Source organism: Poromitra crassiceps, assembly GCF_964638095.1.
Source record: "Poromitra crassiceps genome assembly, chromosome: 14".
NCBI lineage: Eukaryota > Metazoa > Chordata > Actinopteri > Beryciformes > Melamphaidae > Poromitra > Poromitra crassiceps.
The window spans coordinates 21,624,098-21,642,586 of NC_139633.1; the positions used below are offsets into that span (position 1 = coordinate 21,624,098).

Consider the following 18,489-nt stretch of genomic DNA (forward strand, 5'->3'; position numbering starts at 1 on the left):
CCTTCCAAATTGTAATTTTTCATATCAATTCAGAGGAGCCCTAAATGGTTAATTATGTCACACCCCATATGCTAATCAGCCTGCGGTCTCCATGTGACTGTATACTACTCATCTTGTTAGTGAATGTGTTACTCTGTGATTGGATCACACTTCACATGTTGACTGTGTTACTCTGTGATTGGATCACACTTCACATGTTGACTGTGTTACTCTGTGATTGGATCACACGTCACATGTTGAGTGTGTTACTCTGTGATTGGAGTTAATTACCAGTCAGAGAATCTGTTGGCACTACATCATTCTGTTGCAGATGCATCGTGGTGCAGCGCATGTGTTGCATGCATGCATGCATTGATAATGCACGTCAACCAAAATGTTATTTTATGCTACATTTTTGGAGAAATATTCCTCGTGGAGACTGTTCTTTGGTGAATCGGTCGCATTTTGTGTGTGTGTATGTGGTAACACTACAACCGTGTCGAATCAGTTTCACCTCAGTACGTTTGAATTGTCCCTGCGTCGAGTTTGCAGCAACACAATTTAATTAGGGATTGGCTGTTCAAAGTGTGTATTCAGAGGGTCCCACACCATCCTCCTCTCCAGAACAGCTAGTGGGGTCGTGTGAGCGGAGTCACTGGGGACTTCAGGAGCTCACTGATGACACAATGCAACAATCCATTTGCAGGAATCGCACTGATCTGAGGAGAAACAAAGGCGTAGCTTGACAGTAAACTGCAGCGTCTGTGTGGAGAAGGCTGTAAGAACTCCTTATCATGCCCATAGTTTGTTACCAGGAACTGTCAGTGTGGGCAACGTGTGAAATCAGATACTGTAGGCATTTCCTGTGTGTTCGACGTACGGTAATCTTCTTTTACTTCCTCTTATACTCGAATGGAAACTGCTAAAAGTCGTCGTTTGTACTCATCCCTTCCGTTCTTGAAAAGAACCCTTGTGCATAGAAAATGCCTGATCATTTCACATTTAATGGTACTTTTTTTAGTCAAGTTTTTTTTACTGGTCATGACTTACAGGGCAGAGCAGACAGTGGTCTGTGTTGGGCCATGTGATCTTACTGGTCATGACTTACAGGGCGGCAGACGGTGGTCTGTGTTGGGCCATGTGATCTTACTGGTCATGACTTACAGGGCAGCAGACAGTGGTCTGTGTTGGGCCATGTGATCTTACCGGTCATGACTTACAGGGCAGCAGACAGTGGTCTGTGTTGGGCCATGTGATCTTACTGGTCATGACTTACAGGGCAGCAGACAGTGGTCTGTGTTGGGCCATGTGATCTTACTGGTCATGACTTACAGGGCAGCAGACAGTGGTCTGTGTTGGGCCATGTGATCTTACTGGTCATGACTTACAGGGCAGCAGACAGTGGTCTGTGTTGGGCCATGTGATCTTACTGGTCATGACTTACAGGGCAGCAGACAGTGGTCTGTGTTGGGCCATGTGATCTTACTGGTCATGACTTACAGGGCAGCAGACAGTGGTCTGTGTTGGGCCATGTGATCTTACTGGTCATGACTTACAGGGGCAGCAGACAGTGGTCTGTGTTGGGCCATGTGATCTTACTGGCCATGACTTACAGGGCAGCAGACAGTGGCCTGTCTTGGGCCATGTGATCTTACTGGTCATGACTTACAGGGCAGCAGACAGTGGTCTGTGTTGGGCCATGTGCTCTTACTGGTCATGACTTACAGGGCAGCAGACAGTGGTCTGTGTTGGGCCATGTGATCTTACTGGTCATGACTTACAGGGCAGAGCAGACAGTGGTCTGTGTTGGGCCATGTGATCTTACTGGTCATGACTTACAGGGCAGAGCAGACAGTGGTCTGTGTTGGGCCATGTGATCTTACTGGTCATGACTTACAGGGCAGCAGACAGTGGTCTGTGTTGGGCCATGTGATCTTACTGGTCATGACTTACAGGGCAGCAGACAGTGGTCTGTGTTGGGCCATGTGATCTTACTGGTCATGACTTACAGGGCAGCAGACAGTGGTCTGTGTTGGGCCATGTGATCTTACTGGTCATGACTTACAGGGCAGAGCAGACAGTGGTCTGTGTTGGGCCATGTGATCTTACTGGTCATGACTTACAGGGCAGAGCAGACAGTGGTCTGTGTTGGGCCATGTGATCTTACTGGTCATGACTTACAGGGCAGCAGACAGTGGTCTGTGTTGGGCCATCTGATCTTACTGGTCATGACTTACAGGGCAGAGCAGACAGTGGTCTGTGTTGGGCCATGTGATCTTACTGGTCATGACTTACAGGGCAGCAGACAGTGGTCTGTGTTGGGCCATGTGATCTTACTGGTCATGACTTACAGGGCAGCAGACAGTGGTCTGTGTTGGGCCATGTGATCTTACTGGTCATGACTTACAGGGCGGCAGAGCAGACAGTGGTCTGTGTTGGGCCATGTGATCTTACTGGTCATGACTTACAGGGCAGCAGACAGTGGTCTGTGTTGGGCCATGTGATCTTACTGGTCATGACTTACAGGGCGGCAGAGCAGACAGTGGTCTGTGTTGGGCCATGTGCTCTTACTGGTCATGACCAGGAATGTTGTTTGTAACTCTGAATCACCGTGTGCAGACTAATGAGTAATCTTACACACTGAAATCCTTTAACTATGTGTTGGGATCCAGACATTTTAGAGAGGGATGTGATTGACTCGCAAACTGGACACTAGGAGCTGTGGGCCGACTAATCTGAGCGAGCGAGTGTAATTGTGCAGATTTTGTTATGTTTTTGAAGCAAGCGAGGGGCCGTTTTGGCTGACTGGAGCTAGTTTGATCAAGCGTCATTGGCCAGATCAGTAACTCCACCAATGTTTATCCTGACCTTTGTTCTGGCAAAGCTACAATATTTTCTCTATATACCACCTGGCTTAAATTCAGACATGCAGAGTCAAGGGAGCGTTTGTTGGACTGTGCTGCCATCTGATTCAAATTCAGAGTTGAGTTGGGCCACTGTCCTCTGTTGCCATTTACACTTCAGTTGTAATATACCGGTATACTGAAATACTGTAGCTTTTTTTTGTGTGCAAATGGCAAGTTTAAGCTGTTTTCCAAAACCCAACTTTTCACCTCTAGGAAAACGGAGAGTTTCTTGAAATGACCTAGGTCTACTCTTGAATTGAGTGATTGTCATAAACCATTCTTTGTTTTTGAACGTGTTGAGCTTGAGTTTGTTGAGCTCGTAGGCATTTGGATGGATTTGCTTTTTAACATTTCAACACAGGGCACCAGACTATAGGACATTGTGGGTTGCAATATTCCAAACCACAAATAGAGCTTTGAAGTAGTTTTGACTCAGCAGTTTCATTCTTTCTATTTGTTGGTGTGTGATGCACTATGACTGTACTGACTTACTATAGGATACTGTGTGGTGCACTACAGGGGAACTCTCTGAAATCTATGCTCAGATAGAACTCTGCCATCAGGAAATAGCTTGTGGCAAAATGATATTACGTCAAACCTCTGAGGGGTTTTCTTCATGTTTGACGTCAATTCAAGGTGACGCTGAGCAGCTGCACTCGCATTTGTTTTTGAATGAGGCCACAAAAGTCCCCCAGAGAAGGTGCAAAATGGGCTGTTGAGAAAACCAAGGTCTCCTCTGCCACTGCCCCCGTTTCTCATGGCCACACACCGTGACCGAATTAAAAATACCCACAAATGAAAATGGGTAACCCTTGCTTTTATGGTCACCCTAAATACTAGGTTTTCACCAGGTAAATACTAGCTTGTCCAAGGTAAGAATAAAAAGGGACCTAGTAATTATAGCTGTAACTAATAACCTCTATCACACCAAAGGTCAAACCAGGGTTATTCCCAGGTTGGCGACCCACTTCGAGAGGTGGGTTGGACCGGGCTCAGGCCAGGGTTCAAAGCAGGGTGAATGGCACCACCCGGGTTGCTATTTGCTTGGCATTATTAGGTAAAAATATAACGTAGTAAGAACCTAAGAAATTCAGTGAATCATTTTAAGTCTCGCCTTCACTATTACCAGTCAATTCTAGTAGCTATCTTGTCGGCACTGAAGGTTCATTAACAATAGCCCAGGTTTAATTGGGTACTTTATAAGAATTAAGGCAATACTTTTTCCTATAAATGAGCATTTCTTCCATATAGTTCATGACTGTACCCTACCCATTTGGAAAAGGTTTATTAAATGTACCTGCATTGTACAAGGAAATGCTGTTTATTCCAATGGAATTATTACCAGGTTACTAGTTACTAGTTACTTACTAGTTCCCTTGTGTAATTGCTTATTTTTCTTTTCCATAAGACTCACATCTATCATAAATTCTGCAGTACTGTCGTACTAAGTAAAACATTCCAAATGACTTGAAGGTGAAGGTAAAGAAAGGGGGAAACTGGACTATAAAATAAAAGGATGCTTAACTCTCTGGTCTGAACAGCGTCTCCCCACAGGCCACACCCTTTCCCACAATGCAACAATGACAAATATACTAGACATGTTCTGCAACAAGAGTGCACAGATTTATGTATTGCATTGCACTGATTTATGTCTGGTGAAACTGGACCGCGAAATGAAGTAACACTTAATACTGTGGGATTAACATGCCCCTCCCCCAGTGTTACAAAATCAAGCATTGCAATTTCAGTGCACATACATTGAATTTACAACATGGCAATTCATTTTTAAATGATTTTAACTGATTTTAACATGGACAAAATCTAAAAGGAACAGTCCCTTGCATTAGGTTTGAAAGTAAGGATGTTAATTTGGCATGACAGAAGGCCAAATTTTTTTAACATTCTTCTGAAAATTACTTGACTTTCAACTGCAGCTGGGAACAAAAACTGTACAAAGTGGCTATTAAGTGTCTGCTGTTGTGCTGGTGGAGAGAGCGCTGCCCACGCAGTGCCTTGGGTCTGGCCCTATCCCCCAAACACACCTGGCAGTTTAAAATCACATGTGCTCTCACAATCTGCTTCAGCCCCAAGCTTAAATCAAACCTCTTGTCTCAACATTAGCTGCCTCTAAAAAGGCCATTTCTCTCGACAAAACACACTCTGTAAATGTTGCCATAAAACAGTCTGCAGATAAAAGTCAGGCATTTCCTTTGGTCTCGTACGAGTGTCAGATTCAACTTAGTGTTGAAGTCAACATTGTGATGTGGCGACAGCACTACAAGCTAGTAGTGAGGATGAGCAGGCCCTCCTTCCTGAGAACACAACTGACAGCATTGTCATGCTAAACCTGAAAGGGAACGACATGGAACAAGCGCATCTGTTCAGCCCATGGCATATTGTTTATGCGTTGTCGTCTGTTCATCTGGGACGTTAACTTTGAAAGGTGGGCTATAACCAGTCACATGATGACTCAAATGAAGGCGTGCTGCCCCAAATGAAGCATCAGCGTTCCACTGCTTCCTTGATGAAAATGAAGCCATTGGCTTAGAGCTGGGAAGAAACAACGCGTGTTGTTAAGCCTTTTTGCCTACAGCTGATGATGGCAAACGACTGAGAGAGTACCATCTTGATGACGAATGTGTGGTCAGGCATCGCGTGTCTGAGCTGTGGGGTTGTGCACGTACAGAACACATCAGTCTGCTGCTGTGCAGGTGTTGGATTTAGGTATAAAGGAGCTTCGGGGGCAGGATCAAAGTGCAGCTGCGAAGGCTTTATGACTCTGATGGTGGTTGTTTTTGTTTCGCCGTCCACTCTTCTAGTTCTACCACTATGCTACAGCATCACCAAAGCCCTAGCCTCTACATTGTCAGACTGCCGTGATACATCGTGTGGGACAGAAGGTTATCTGTCTGTCTGCAGATACATTCTTTGAGCACAATGACTCAAGAACAATACATGAAACCTCACACTTGCACCACAGGAGGTAACCCTCAAGAGTAGATGATTTGATTTGATTTTTGAGCTACTGCCTGCATCAATTTGCATGTTAATGAGGAAAAGATGATTTTCTTGAAAGTACTTGATTTAAAAGCAAAATCATATACTGTAAATACCTCCCATGTGTTATTTGTTGACAGAAATATTAGCTAATAATGCATTCATCAGCATAACTGGTTATCTTAGTTTTTTTTTTTTTTTTATCCTGGAGACTAACTTTGCATCCAAGACCTGCAACTAAGATGTGTGACACTGAGGTTGCTAGTTGGTCCGTGAGGAAACCTTCGGGGTAACGTTGCCTCAGAAATCAGTTACTAAACTTGAAATTTAAATTTTTAATTGTAAAGTTTCTTCATTTTCAGTTTGACCCCCTTTTGCACAATCCACAGCACAGTTGTCATAAGGCTTACAAATCCGTCAAGCTTTATTTTCAGTTCTATCCTGATCTTCAGTAGATAAAATGAAAACAATTCTATTGATTCAATGAGTGCGTGAAGCACAAAGCTATAAATGGCCCCGCGGAGCAGCGTGACATTTCTAGTTTAAATAAAGAGTGAATTTGGATTGGAGGAATGACTCATTAGCAAGACGTGATTAGAAGGTGTGACATTTGATTACAGGTGGAGTGACAAGGAGGAGGATGAAATGACCACTTGATCAAAGACTTCATTGAAAAAGTGATCAGTCTTGCTCGCAGCTACAACAGACTCAGAGGCAGTCTTCTTTATTTTCACGACTGCTTAAAGAGGACTAGATAGATGCCTTTTTGGATTTCTCTCCCTCTGTTAAACTGAAACTTTCAACTTTGTGGCTTTCTGTTTGTGGCCTGAGGCTTTTTCACCATCAGATATTCTATTCCATCCTGTGTTGCAGCTCACCGAAGCTCCCAGCATCTTCCTGTCGACGAGGCTTGAAGCCGCATTTAGCCCGGCCTTTTGCTGTGTGCAGGCCGGGCAGAGATGCTCACACGTCACTTTTTGCAAGTCCAAGTCAAGTCTCAAGTCTTTGATCAAGTCAAGTCTCTTTTTGATGTGCGTTTGATCATCTCCTTGATGCCATCCGGTCTGCTTAGAACACTGCATAGCTCAAACTAGTAAAAAAGAATTCAAAGCATGTACTGTATTATCCCCCCTTTATCTATCAGAATACAGTATCGCCATTGATTAGATGACATTAGTCGACATTTCCTTAATGTTAATGCACCTAAAAAACAAAGATTGTTCACAAGTCCCAAACCTCAAGTCCAAGTCAAGTCTCAAGTCACTGTGTGTGACTTGGGTGCGACTCAAGTCCAAGTCTCAAGTCCAAGTCCCCATCTCTGGCGCGGGGTTATTTGTTGGCTACACCTTGAGTCGAGTAGTTCACTGCCTCTGACTTAATGGTCTTATTGCTCTCGTTTTAAAGACAAGTTATTCCACGAGTGTTATTACGGTCTATAGTTAAGCTGCAGCTTCATAATTACAGCGTAGCTTTCCTTATACCTTTACAATAATTGGGCTGTGGAATGTTGTCATCAAGAGTCAATCCTGTCAGATCGGTTTTGTTTTCAGAAGGACTATTATTAAGATGCACCGTTTCCAGGCAGGAACGTGTCTTTTTCTTCCCCCACCTGTGTTGAAAATGGACTGGAATGTGAAGCCGCTCCGGGGCGTTCATCCATCACAACAGAATGCGAACCACACCACATTTTCAGCTTGCAAAATGAAGAATCTTATTTTCCTAAAGGACAGCCGTGGGTTATTTATAACCAGAGGTGGAAGAAGAATAGGAATGAATAAATAAACACCACGCCTCATCTTTTTTTTCCCCCCTATGCATTCACTTCAAAGTAGCATAGAGCCTTTTCTCAGAAGCGTTGCCACTTCCTGTCGGGTGAACACTGGCTTCTGTCACTGATAAGACCTGCTGCATTCATAAGCTGGAGTCTTTTTGAGAGGCCAACCGATGTCACAGCTTGCTCTGCTGGTTCACTGAGGAGGATTGTGTTTGGCATGTGATGTACTGTGCCTTTACCGTACTCCTTACCGGCACCACTGTCCTACTGGCATAACCGTCACTGCCCACATACTTCGAGGCGTGTTTCACGTCGGTATCATGTTAACCAGTGCATCCACTAGTGGGCAGTAGAGAGTCAAATGTGTGAGTGTGTGTGTGTGGTACTGCTCCGTTTCATCCGTATCCGTAAGAGCTCTCAGAAAACGTGCAGAATTACGCACGAAATGAACGCCGAGTACGGACAGAAAGCTCTGTCCGTATACCTATCCGTATTTGACGTTGAGCATAATTGGGCCTTAAGTCTATATCTGCTATCTCTGCAAACCCCCCCCCCCCCCCCCCCCCCCCCACTCCCACTTTCATTTTCATGCGTGGATTAATATTCTATTTTACACAAGATTAGAGGAGCAATGGAGATGGGTCATTTCTGTGTCATAAAGTGCATGCATGAAACTGTCCACCCAGTTACTACTAGACAGTCTATAAAGATTATTTTTACTTTAATCTACCGCACAGTCTTCTAATTAGGTCAAAAGATATAGTGGGCAGATTAACTTCTAATGTACTTAATTATTCCTCATTTGGTTTGTTGTTGTCACCTGTATTCAGCTCCACATCTTTTTTTATATATTTATAAAATATGGAAATACTATAGAAATACTCTGCTATGCCTCCTAAATTGCCTTTGATGATGCAAGATCAAAAACAACAAGTATAAATGTTGGTATCTCACTGCTATAATGAGGCGAGGGGTTCTGCGGCCCACAGTTGCTCAATTGCAAGTCAAGTCTCAAGTCATTGTGTGTGTGACTTCAGAGTGACTCAAGTCCAAGTCTCAAGTCATTGTGTGTGTGACTTCAGAGTGACTCAAGTCTCAACTCATTGTGTGTGTGACTTCAGAGTGACTCAAGTCTCAAGTCATTGTGTGTGTGACTTCAGAGTAACTCAAGTCTCAAGTCATTGTGTGTGTGACTTCAGAGTGACTCAAGTCTCAAGTCATTGTGTGTGTGACTTCAGAGTGACTCAAGTCTCAAGTCATTGTGTGTGTGACTTCAGAGTGTCTCAAGTCATTGTGTGTGTGACTTCAGAGTGACTCAAGTCCAGTCTCAAGTCATTGTGTGTGTGACTTCAGAGTGACTCAAGTCCAAGTCTCAAGTCATTGTGTGTGTGACTGTGACTTCAGTGACTCAAGTCCAAGTCTCAAGTCATTGTGTGTGTGACTTCAGAGTGACTCAAGTCTCAAGTCATTGTGTGTGTGACTTCAGAGTGACTCAAGTCCAAGTCTCAAGTCATTGTGTGTGTGACTGTGACTTCAGAGTGACTCAAGTCCAAGTCTCAAGTCATTGTGTGTGTGACTTCAGAGTGACTCAAGTCCAAGTCTCAAGTCATTGTGTGTGTGACTTCAGAGCGACTCAAGTCCAAGTCTCAAGTCATTGTGTGTGTGACTTCAGAGCGACTCAAGTCCAAGTCTCAAGTCATTGTGTGTGTCACTTCAGAGCGACTCAAGTCCAAGTCTCAAGTCATTGTGTGTGTCACTTCAGAGCGACTCAAGTCCAAGTCTCAAGTCATTGTGTGTGTGACTTCAGAGTGACTCAAGTCCAAGTCTCAAGTCATTGTGTGTGTCACTTCAGAGCGACTCAAGTCCAAGTCTCAAGTCATTGTGTGTGTGACTTCAGAGCGACTCAAGTCCAAGTCTCAAGTCCAACAGTCCCCATCTATCTCTGGTGCGGGGCGTGCGTCTGAGAGCACGACCTCGATTGCGAACCAACGAGGCACGGTAGAAATGAGCGCTACCAGTTGAGCAGGTGAGCACATTCAGCGTGCGAGCTGCATCCACTAGCAGTGTTTGTTGCTATGCTGTGCTGCTCCAGTGGCAAGATATACTATTGATGTTCTAAGCTGTTTGTCTGTTAATGAGCTAACTTTGGCTAACTTTAGCCAGCTGGTTTGCTTAGAAATTCTGAATGGAGGATTTGGTGTAGATTAGTTGTATTTTGTATGCTATTATATATGTACAGAGAAGAGTCACGTGACACAGCGCCAAGTGTAGAGATATTATCACCCATCAGCTCTATTTATGACGATCATCCGGTGTTTTGCTAAAAGCCTTGCTAACGGACATGAGTAATTGCGCAACGTCTGTTCTGATGAGCCATAGATCATGATGATCCCTGATGCTATGATGCTAATCTGTAGCTTACAAGCCCCAGAGTCTGTGTAACCCTTGATGATCCCCAGCCATTACTGTGTTTTTCATCTTTAGCTGTGTTGCACTGGGCGCCATGTTTCTAGTAACGTAATTATAGAAGAAGTCGTGCCACAAGGTCGTGAGTAATTTCTGCATAAATAAATATACCACTGCTTAGTGCTCACTGGCTTGTGTTGCCAGTGTTGAACCGTTGGAGAATTGGCTGCATTTGTTTTGCTCAGTGAGAGCCTGTCTGCAGCACAACACTGTTTGCAGGCAGTCTTTGTCTTGATTTAGACTGATCATTCATCTTGGCACCTGCCTTACACAGTATACCTTTAAGAGTGATGCGGGCCAAATTAAAGGCAGTAATAATTTACTAGTACTTAGATGACCCCCCCCCCCCCCCCCCTTAATTTCTTTCTTTAATGTGAAAGGTCAACTGGCAGAAATGAGTTATTGGGAGGATAGTAATAATCATACCATCATGCACTTCACAATGACAGAAACTGTCCCATGTCCATTACTTCAACTTTATTATGGGGCTCTTACTTTTAATCTCATCTGCAGAATTAATAATTGTTGATAGTGAGTTATCTCTCTCTCTCTCTCTCTCTCTCTCTCTCTCTCTCTCTCTCTCTCTCTCTGTCTCTCTGTCTCTCTGGTGTGTTTTTATACTGTATTTAGTCTGCACAAAATTCCCATATCTGAAATTCTATATAGATATAATTATGCATTCTTCAGTTTCATGTACACTCGAAGTCACTGCAAACTGTTGGGGTAACTAGGGCTGCCTGATAAGTGCCAAGTCATTTCTAACCCCTTTATTTGAGATTTCTTAAACTCGATCTATTCCACAAAATGTAGCTCTGTACAACTAGTGTGAAACAGAAAAGCTCGGGCCCAGAAACAAGACGAGGCTGAAGGCATGGAGCCTATGATTTGCCCCATGGGGAACTGAAGCAATCACCTGTGAGGCAACAGGGGTTTGAAGATATTGGCTGGGAGATGATGTGCGAGGACATGATTGGCCCACAGATGATGGGAGAACAAGCTGCCTGCTGAGCCCTGAAAGGAGCCACTCTGCCCCACACAGGTGCTTCCTCTCTGTTGTACCACGTCCCCACCTATTAACAACAACCAAACCCCTCTCATCTGACAGACTATTAACAAACCCCACTCATCTGACAGACTATTAACAACCAAACCCCTCTCATCTGACAGACTATTAACAAACCCTACTCATCTGACAGACTATTAACAACCAAACCCCTCTCATCTGACAGACTAACAACCAAACCCCACTCATCTGACAGACTATTAACAACCAAACCCCACTCATCTGACAGACTAACAACCAAACCCCACTCATCTGACAGACTATTAACAACCAAACCCTACTCATCTGACAGACTATTAACAACCAAACCCCTCTCATCTGACAGACTATTAACAACCAAACCCCTCTCATCTGACAGACTATTAACAACCAAACCCCTCTCATCTGACAGACTATTAACAACCAAACCCCACTCATCTGACAGACTATTAACAACCAAACCCCTCTCATCTGACAGACTATTAACAACCAAACCCCACTCATCTGATAGACTATTAACAACCAAACCCTACTCATCTGACAGATTATTAACAACCAAACCCCACTCATCTGATAGACTATTAACAACCAAACCCTACTCATCTGACAGACTATTAACAACCAAACCCCTCTCATCTGACAGACTATTAACAACCAAACCCCACTCATCTGATAGACTATTAACAACCAAACCCTACTCATCTGACAGACTATTAACAACCAAACCCCACTCATCTGACAGACTATTAACAACCAAACCCTACTCATCTGACAGACTATTAACAACCAAACCCCACTCATCTGATAGACTATTAACAACCAAACCCTACTCATCTGACAGACTATTAACAACCAAACCCCTCTCATCTGATAGATGTTCTATCAGACTCAACACCTCTGTAACGCTCTCTCAAAGATGAAACCTGCATCTCTTCTCTTCTCTGCCTAGCTACAGTATAGTTCCCTATAACATGGTGCCATCCAACTTTCAAACAAAAAAATAAAAAAATATGTTTTTCAGATTTCCCCTCCGTTTTCTCCCCAATTGTACTTGGCCCATTCCCCTTGCTGTCCCAGTCATTGCTCCACCCCCTCTGCTCATCTGTGGAGAGCCATAGACTAGCACATGCTTCCTCTGACACGTGTGCCAGCCGCTTCTTTCCACCTGACAGCGAAGAGTTTTCCCGGCAGGACGTAGCGCATGGGAGGATCACGCTATTCCCCCCCAGATCCCCTCCCCCTGAATAGGCGCCCCAAACCGACCAGAAGCGACCAGGACACATATACCCTAAATTCGGCTTCCCACTTGCAGACACGGCCAATTGTGCCTGTATGGATGCTCGACCAAGCCAGAGGTAACACGGGGGCTCGAACCTGCGACCCTCGTGTTGGTAGCCAGGGAATCTACTGCACTACCCAGGCGCCCACTTTCAAGCAAATTTAAGGCAAACTTTTGAAATGTGACAAAAATATGACTCAAGTGTATTTCCATCAGCTCGGTGGAAGTGAATAATTAAGCTTAGGAGCACATACAACGTTTCTGGGAGATTGTGATTGACAAATATTGTACCGCCAGCCTTTTTCTATGGACGTCGCCAAGTCATTATTTATAGGGCAAATGCATTTGTCTATTATTTATTGCGTACTTTATTGACAATTTTGATATGCCTCTTTTATATATAATTCACATAAGGAGACTTGGATGGAAATCAACTATTGATATAGGATCGCTTTCATTCATTCATGAAAAGTTAAATACCCCATTGGCTTTTCCAGGGTCCCCTGAGTGTTACATGCGACTCAAACACACCGGCTATAGATGTATTGCTTCTCGTGAATATTGCATTATGCGTAACCATGGTTTGTAAGCTGGTGTGCTTGTGCAATATCTGCATTAATCTTTAACAGGCCACCGTGTGTGTGCTGTGGCTCCGGCCTACTTTAGCCAATGAGAAGTGACGTGTCTAGCGGAGCGCGCGGCCCTATACTGCCGGCATAGAGATGCTGCTACTTTGAAGCGCCGTAATGAAAACATTGCAAACATCGTACACAGTCTGAGCTATTGGATCGGGCCCTTGTTTAGTACGGCTGGCCCCATTACCGGCCAGGGTTTTTCATGCAGAGAGGAATGCCTCATCTCGGGGCTGGTTGATCAGCGACAGACTAGCGCACTCTGTAACTCTGCTGCCTTTGCTCGTTGTGTTGCTGTCAATAGGAGAGCCTCCCTTTATTTGGTGCTCCGGCCTCTCTCACACTAAGCAGACCCAGAAGAACTCTGTTCATCTCCATGCAGCTGCTGGTCTTTGAAAGTTAATGAACTGCAGAGATTGACTTGTCCTGTTTGCTCTGGTGGAGACTAATGTGTTCAGAGAGGGAGAACGTTATGCCAGTATAGGAGCCCGAGCTTCGTTTCAATCCTAAACCAAATGCCATTGCAAAAACACTGGAAGTGAGACAGTGTCACTGAATATTATCTTTGCGTTATTTTTTTTAACTTAATAACTTAAGCTTCATTAAGCTCCATATCTTTAAGGTGCAATGTTTGGCAGATGTGAATCTACTGGTTTGAGCTTGACACATGATCAGTTAGTCATGGTTGTGTAATGTGAGACCACATTAGTACACCACTTCCTTCTTGGAGCCTTGCTAAATGCTAATTGTAACAAATAGGAGCTGAGGGATGGCTAAATTCATGTCAAAATTGAAGCTAATGAACGAGTGCATGGATTGGCCAGAATCACATTTGACCATGACTTTAGTTCAAAAATACTGAAGATGAATCTGTTTGTAAATAGCTTTCCACAGTAGGTGTGTGGGTAACATCTAACAATGCAATTAGAAGATTTGATGTGGAACTGGTTCAGAAGAGAGAAAAAAATCTATGCAACGTTCAGTCAAATGAGTGTACCAGTCCAGAACATGATTCAGTACTGGCATACCTGGTAATAGCAGAGCAAAAACATTTCAGAGATGAACAAGTACATTTTCCTTTATAGACTCGGTACAAAACTTCCGTCTGTCTATTTTAATGAAACAATCAGTCGCAGTAGAGTTGGCCATGAGAAAACGATGAGCACACCTACACACCACCACACGACACATCTCTCGGTAGCAAAACAACGAGAAGCGCAGAATTAATGTGTGACTTGAGTTGATGTTAGTTCAGTTGAGTCTCGTTGTTGTGGGTGGTGCTGCTGTGTGGAGGTGGAGGTGGTGCTGTGTGGATGTGTCTCAGTATGATACTGAAGTAGGATCACTTGTGTCCTGCCACCTTCCTGGCATCATGATATTATGGATTTTTGGCCACTTATTAGGGATGCACTGAAAGTGTTTGTGTTGAATATTGCAATTGTTAAATCTGATATTGAGTGCTGTGTAGGCACAGCATTTTTCTATAAGTAATTATTTTTCATCTCATAGCCAGTTTGGGAAAACTGTGTGATGTGGTGTGGCCAGGCGTTGACATGAAATGCTAAAGACGCTGATTTGATCAGGTTGAATAGAATGAAACACCTTTTTCTCCAAGAGATTAGTTTACTCAGTTGCTCAATCGCTCAATACCACTAAAAACCTTTGTAATCCTTTTCAGTAATTAGATTACCTCTTTGGACAGATGATCAATTAGATGGCCGCTGCATTAGGTCAAACCAATGCTATTTTCTCATAAAACCGCCGTTGATGAGAGCTATACGAAATGAATAGTAACTGAGAGAAAAGTCCTGAGGAGTTGAAAAGGAGGCTCCACACACCAAGCTAGCTCCTGTTCAAAAGGCTTTTTATTTTGTGTTGCGATTCTGGGGATATTCTCAAGACCAAAAGAACAATCCCAACTGTTGAGCAGACGGCTGCTGTGACCGGCCTGCAGCAGAGGAGAGGACACCCATACTGCCAGTGGCCCAGTCATTCCCCTGCTCTCCCACAGATGAGGGAGGGTGGCCCCCCAGCCCCGTCAGATGGGGGCTGGGGGGCCCACACACAGGTCACAGGGCCGTAACCAGAGCCAGATGTGCCGACAGGACACAAATATACGCACAGGCAAGGGAACTCTCTCCGCCTTTAAACACAAGCATGCACATGTTAGGCCTGTGTGTTGCTTGGAAACTTTCGCTCCTGATACCGGTACCTCGAATTACCGGTAGACCCCGGTACCAGAACACTAGTTTTTCTGATACCTACTATGTTGAATAAAAGTTTATTATGTAATCATTACATAATAAACATCACTCAGAGTTGTTACTAATGATTACAGCCTTAATTATAGCAGCAGAAGCAATGCAGCATACTTTTTTTGCTTACATGATTTTTGCTCTTTGTTTAGTAAGTAGCATTTGAGCCCTTAAAGTCGAGCTGAACCCAAGAATGACTTTTCTTTTCTTTTAGTTCAAATACCTGGGTATGCAGTGCACCTATTTAATAATGTATGCAAAACAAATCACAACAATAATTTCTTTAGTTTTTCACACTTTTTCACGTCAAAAGTTCGTTTTTCAAGATTTCATTGATAACAGTAATTTACAGTTTGCTGACGTACTATCACATTTCTACCCCATTTCAACCAATCATATCACGACATGCAGCTGTCAATCAAATCTTCATTTCTGGATAATTTTCTCTTCCAAATGAAGTCGAAAATGGCGCCCAGTGCCTGTCATCTGGCAGAGTTCCTATCCCATAAACTAACTACTAACTTGGCCAATTGTTAGAAACATGGATAAAAAACAAAAACTATAATCTCTAAGAATGCAAAGAAATGTAACTGGCTCGTTAAAACGTGCATTCCAGGGATATCGTATCGTTATAGCAGCGATGATGGCGCGCGCATCCGAGAGCTTGGTTGTCAGGGGTCGCACTTCGGAGATTCCAGGCCGACGTGCTGCACTCTCCGCTCGGCAACACGAAGGCAGCTGGCTGCCTGCGGGTCGCTGAGCTCCACTCAGCCACTCAGCCTCCCGTCAAAAGGCTCTTCCCGAGGGGAGTGCCACAACACACTGAATCCCACTCGATTTGGAGGCGGAACACGCCAGGATTGGCCAAAGCCCAATCCAGTCCCCAGAATTGTCAAATAAAATCATCGACATGATACTATGACCCGCCTCTCAACCTGTCGTCTTAGGCAAACTATGTTTTCAGTCTGAAACGGACTCATTATGCACATGACGAACAGGTTCAGTTCGACTTTAAGTGTGACATTATTATATATTATGTATTTGTATTCTTCAGTTTAACTACAAAACAAGCACCTGTGAATAAAGTATGTATTTATTTAAAATACAATTTAGCAATATAACATAAAATCACTCTTTGCTTTAGTCAAAAGAAAATCTGATTTTAAATATTTCAACAACTCTTTACATTTAGAACTATTTCAAGAAGAAGATCAAGTACTAGTACATTTTCTGTGGCTGTTATGTAAAATGTAGTTCAATAAGGTTCTAAAAATAAGCCATTTTTTTTATCACCACTTTCTTTCTGGCAGTGAAGCTCCCTTGCCTCAGGTTAAATCTGTGCACTACATCATGCTTCATTAGGTTGGAGGTTCTGCTTATTTTCTCGTTACAGATATTGCACCGCGTGCTGCTGTCACCGTCAATTTGAGTAAAATGCGGCCAGATCCGTTTCTTACCGAGAGCAAACGGAGAGTTGAAGGTGTGCTGATGATGCCTGGGCACGTTGGCTTTTCCTCCCTGTGGACCGGAGTCTAGTTATTGGATGAAAGTAATAAAGTATCAAACTTTGGCACCGAGTCTTTGAACACATTCCGGTTGTTCAGTCGGTACGGTCGGTACCCAGCCTGACACACAGGAGAGATGTTCAGCTCAAAATGTTAATTTAGTGTTTCACTCAACTGAACTCTGTGAGTTGATTTTTCATCATCTCAGCAGTGTATGTATCTGTGCTGCCTAAGAAAGGTCAACATGCACTACTAGTCCTTTAAGACGTGAGAGCGCTTGAAATTGAACTTGATCATTTCATGAAAAAGATCTTCACCAAATGACTGTCATAAAAAGTATGCAGTGACAGAAGGGAAAGTTAAATATTTCAGTCGCCGGTAGCTAAAGTCCCGCAGGGTGCGTTCAGCGCTGCGCTACTTCTCACTGATTCTTTCGGAGTTGGTGGTGGTGGTGCTTGTATCTCACATTAACGAGGGCAGAACGCTCCTCTCTGACAGAGCTGCGTGTAATCGGGCCTGCGCGAACCAGACTCTCACTTTATGATGTCGCACACACACACACACACCCACACACACACACCCACACACACACACACACACACACACACACACACACACAGACACACAGGAGTTGACATGTGAGGTGGAGCAGTCGTTTGTGGTGCGTTTTGAAAAGGCGGAGGCTCAAATCAGATAAGCCCTTTACAAGGAAAACAATGAGGTGGAGCTCTAAAAGGCTGTAACGAGCTTAATGTGGGAGGAATGCAGGATTTGGGTGGAGTTTTTTTACGACGGCTGCTAGTGATTTTGTTTCCTTGTAACAGGAGGAGGAGACCTGCTAACTTCACACGGGCTTTGTGCTGCAGTGTAGCAGAGGGACTGGATTCACATTTCAGGTCAGGTGTCAGGATCACTCGCAGAGACACGGGGCGGACCTGGATGGGAACACAGGGTTGTCCCTGTAGGGACTCGCTATTGTGTTCAGACTCGGGGATGGGACCAAGTGAGGCACGCGATGGGAACATAATGTCACCAAGGCCCCAGTTTTGAAGTCTCAGGACAAAAAGGTCGAGCCCTAAATTCCAGCATGTCGTCACTCACAAGATGGATGTGACTGCTAAATTATGTGTGCACACTGTGATTAAATCCTCAATGAGAAGAACATTATTTTAAATGATAAATTATATACATCATTCATTGGATGTTTGATCTTCAATTTAACCGCACATTAAAATTGAATAACTTCAGCACAGTGTTTCCTCTGTCGTTTTACGCAGCTGTGGTTCTTGGGGGGATATTTCTTGTTTTGTTCCTTCCTTACCTGTTGTTGTTTGAGTTATGCTATGTTTCTAGTTGAGGTTGTAGTGCTAAAAAAATTTTTTTAATCACTTCTCAAACATTTTGGACTACACTTATTTTAGTTTGAGATGATGGTAATCATTTTAATTCCACGTCAGTAATTTATTTGCTGTGGTGGCTGTCTGCTAAATGAGGAAACGGTGTTTTCTGATGCAACATGAGAAATGTGTTATTCATGTCACAAAGTCTTGATCAATGGTGTCATCGTGCCACCAGTCGAGTCTCTCTCAGCTCGATAAAGTCTAAAAGCTATCTAATTATTTGCTTTAGAACATGACATTTGGCATTTGGTGGA

At 43.7% G+C, this 18,489-nt stretch overlaps 1 protein-coding gene across 2 annotated transcripts in view; it reads left to right on the forward strand.

Annotated features, from left to right (window-relative positions):
• The window catches only part of furina (furin (paired basic amino acid cleaving enzyme) a), a 118,066-nt gene that overhangs the window by 13,200 nt on the left and 86,377 nt on the right, over positions 1-18,489 (forward strand). The window lies entirely within an intron of this gene.